Source organism: Colobus angolensis, unplaced genomic scaffold (genome assembly GCF_000951035.1).
Source record: "Colobus angolensis palliatus isolate OR3802 unplaced genomic scaffold, Cang.pa_1.0 Scaffold301, whole genome shotgun sequence".
In the NCBI taxonomy this organism is placed as follows: domain Eukaryota; kingdom Metazoa; phylum Chordata; class Mammalia; order Primates; family Cercopithecidae; genus Colobus; species Colobus angolensis.
Genome location: NW_012116278.1, coordinates 4,521,016 through 4,525,118, shown reverse-complemented (window position 1 = coordinate 4,525,118; position 4,103 = coordinate 4,521,016). Strand labels below are relative to the sequence as shown.

Below are 4,103 nucleotides of genomic sequence, written 5' to 3'. Positions count from 1 at the left end.
GGGGGGCAGGCTGAGGCTGTGGGAAGATTTCTGAACAGTGGGTAGGGTTAGTGGCCTGGTTGACACCTGGCTTTAGGAAGGTGTCAGTCCTGCAGGCTGAGGAATGCAGAGGCTGGGGGCAGAGAAGAAAGGGGCGTCTTAAGGCAGCCAAGAGGCAATGTCTCAGGGTAGATGCTCTAGGCCTGCCTGCCTGACCTGGACGGCAGCGGAGACAGGGACAGGGCAGGAAGAGGGCAGTGGGGAGCTGGCCTTGGAGAGGAGGCGGAGAGCTCTGTTTTAGACACTTCCTTTTGGAGGTGCCCGGGAGAATATCCCATAGCCAAGGGATGGGGGCAAAAGGGCCACAAAATGGGGGCTGGCAGGCCTGAGTCCAACTACACTTTGTATGAATGGGACCTCCAAGTCCAGAGAGGGGCAAGGACTTACCCAAAGCCACACAGCAAGTAAGAGGACTAGAACCCTGGTGTGTTAACTCCCAGGTGAACTGGGAGATCCTTTGGTAGGCTGGAGTCAAGTCAGATGTTGAAGCCAGGTCTAATCCCTCTGATTTGCTTCCCAGAAAACCACCTTTGTAACAGGCCCTTGACTTCTGAAATCCAAAGCTACATTCCCATGGCCTCAACTCCTCATTGCTTTCAGGAGGCTGAGGGAACGACTGCCTCCTGCTTATCAGAAACAGTGGGGCAGGGCTTCCTAGGAACCGGCTGTCCTTCTCCCCATAGTCTCTTAGGCCCCTTTGGCTCCCCACAGCCATCTCAGGGGCCCATTTTATCCGGTCTTCCTCCTTGGTAGGGTGGGGTTATCACAAGTCACACAGGGGCCAGCCCCACTGCCACACCCCTGGGGGGCCAGCCCCATCACCTGACACAGGGGTAGGCCAGGCCTCCCCAGTCATGTCTCAACCTCCAAACACAATTATTCAGTAGATAGTCCTGACTACCCATTTTCTACTTGATTTTGCTCTCATGTCTGCTAGGAGTTTCTTTTTCTTTTCTTTTTTTTAATTGACATGGAGTCTGGCTCTGTCACCCAGGCTGGGGTGCAGTGGTTCGATTTTGGCTCACTGCAACCTCCACCTCCTGGGTTCAAGCGATTCTCCTGCCTCAGCCTCCCGAGTAGCTGAGACTTCAGGTATGTGCCACCATACCCAGCTAATTTTTGTATTTTTAGTACAAACAGGGTTTCGCCATGTTGGCCAGGCTGGTCTCAAACTCGTGACTTCAAGTGATCCGCCAGCCTCTGCCTCCCAAAGTGCTGGGATTACAGGTGTGAGCCACCACACCTGGCTGAGAGACTATTTTTGAATATTGAGAGAATTACCAAAATGTAACCCAGTTGCCCAAGACCACATAGCTACTTAGTGACCGAGCCAGAATTTGAATTTGTTCTGGACTCCAAATGCTGGGTTTTATATACTGTATTCCTTAATAATGATAAACACCTGATTCAGTAGGCGTCTCTTTGCCCATACTGTTTCTGCTTTGGGTGCTGGAGAGACAGAATAAACAAAAGGAAAACATACTGAGTGTATTCATTCTGTGCTGGGCACAGCACTAAGGTACTTTGTAGTAGTATCTCATTTCATTGCAAGAATTGTTCTAACTTTTAGTGATAAGGAAACGGAGGCTCTGAGTGGTTTAGTGACTTGCTTAATGCCATTCTAGAGTCTAGTCAGATGTTGAAGAGAGGGCTAATCTCTCTGATTCACTTCCCACAAACAATTTCTGTTGTTTTCTGTCTTCTGGAATCCAAAGCTGCATTCCACTGGTATCAACTCCTCATCGCCTTTAGTTGCTGAGGGAACTACTGGCTCCTGCTTAGCAGAAACCCCGCGGCAGGACTGCCTAGGAGACCAGGGCAGGGTTAGAGTAAAGGGAACAGTCTCACTATAGCAGTTCACTTTGATCTGTTTTTGAATTTTAAGATTCAGAGAGAGATTTGATTTGAGAAACGGGTGTCAGTGCTGAAAATATTAAAAGCTTGAAAATTGCCAATCCTGTTTAATCCCTTACATTTTAGTGTGGTAAATGGGGTTTAGAGAGGCAATGGGACTTGTTGGAGATCACAGTAAATGACATACAGAGCTAGAAACTGACCCTGCAGCTCCTGACTTCTATTTCAATGCCCTGATATCTACACCATAGAGTCATTCCATTGTTAAGAGGTGCTTAATAAGTGGAGTTTCCCACTCCACTTGGCACAACCAAATGCAGGATGGGTTTTGCTTTGCAAAAAGTCCCTTAGAGTTTGGGAGGATTTCACAGACTGGGAGGGCACTTCTCCCAAATCAAGTGAGCTTGCAAACCACAACTTATATTCCTGTGACATCATCACACTGAAGACAGGAGCAAGCCACCAGGAGGTCCAGCACCTCTGTCCACCCACATCAGACAGGTTAGCTTTGCTGGGACGCAGAGTATAGGGCGGTGCAGAAAGAACTATGTTTCAGGGTCAGACAGTCCCAGTTACAAAGGTCTATGCTCTGCTGTGTAATTTTGGGCAAAGTCACTGACCTTTCAGTGTTCGTTTCATAATCTACAAAATAGGCATGATATCTCTAACTTGCAAGGCTGTGGAGATTATTGATAGGGCTGAGGTAGGTATCTGGCACCAAGTAGCTGCACAGTAAACATGTAGCTAATTTTATTACTATTAGGAGTGGGGCTGGGTTGGAACAAGATGTCGTGGCATAGCTCTGTACCTTCTGCACCTCACCAGATGGGAATATGCGCTCAAACCCTTGAGGGCCACAGGGTTTTCCAAGATTTCTGAAGTGGAGTCTCTGCCTTCCAGCAGGTTATGTGGTGAAGGAAAAACAAAATAATCACCATCCAGCTGCCATAGTAGAGGGGTGGCCCAGGTGCTGTGAAAGGGACTGTGTCTCTGAGTCAAGGGTGGTTTCACGGAAGAGGGCACAGTGAAGGATAATAAGTGTTCCAGATTTAATATGAAAGCATCTCCTCCCATGGAAGGCAACATCCCCAAACTGGGAGTAACTGAAGTTGGGCCCTGAGCACTGCCACCAGGAGGGGCTGAGACAGAGCTTCATACGCCACCCCCCACCCCCGCATGTTGTACTATGCTGAGGATTCCAGAGGCTGTGGGTCTTGGCACAGAGGATTAGGACCTGCTGCCAGCCCTGGCAGGCTCTGCCACTGGTCAGGGAGGAGGCAGTCAGGAGAGCCAGCTAGGTAGAAGGTGGCCAGAACTGAGAAATCCAAAGCCCCACAAAGGCTCAGGAGAGTGGCTGTCAAGCAGTTCTCAAAAGGGACGAAGTGTTCATTTAGCCAACCCACATTTCCTGAGTATCTACTATGGGCCTGCTGAAGTGCTAGACACAGAGATTAAAGAGAAGAATGAGAACCCAGTCTTGCCCTGGGGTTTTGAAGAGCCTGACCCTCTCTGGGGTTAGCCATTTGGACGTAGAAGAAGAAGCTGCCATTCCCAGAATCCTAGAATATCTTGGCTAAGAGGCTTCTTAAAGTTTGCTGATTGTATCACTGAAACAAGGGTGAAACTGGGCTCAGAGAGGGGTAGACACAGGCCCAGGATCACGCAGTGGGTCAGCGGCAGATCTGGGGGTAGGTCTCCAGCAGCCCGGTCCTCAGTGTCCACCATGACACCTCCATACTTTAAGGATAGATATCAAATCTGTTTCCCAGCATGTTGGGCTTGTGGAGAGCTTTGGGTGAACTGACTCTGGACCTGGTTGCTGTTGGTAGCAGGATGGTTAAGTGGTGGGCTCTGGAGTCTGATAGATGTGGGTACAAATCCTAGTTCTGTAGCTTTCTAGTTGTGTGACCTCAGTTTCTTTGTTTAGTAATGGGGACTTGAACCGACCTCAGTGGGTTGTTGTAAGAAATGAATGGGTCAGGCTGGGCATGGTGGCTCACGCCTGTAATCCCAGCACTTTGGGAGGCCGAGGCGGGCGAATCACCTGAGGTTGGAAGTTCGAGAACAGCCTAACCAATAAGGAGAAACCCTGTCTCTACTAAAAATACAAAAATTAGCCGGCATGGTGGCACATGCCTAAAATCCCAGCTACTTGGCAGGCTGAGGCAGGAGAATCGCTTGAACCCGGGAGGCGGAGATTGCAGTGAGCC

At 49.5% G+C, this 4,103-nt stretch overlaps 1 protein-coding gene across 1 annotated transcript in view; it reads right to left on the bottom strand.

Moving 5' to 3' along the window:
• Positions 1-4,103, bottom strand: part of ALAD (aminolevulinate dehydratase) — a 14,685-nt gene that overhangs the window by 9,598 nt on the left and 984 nt on the right. The gene's annotated exons all lie outside the window — the stretch shown is intronic.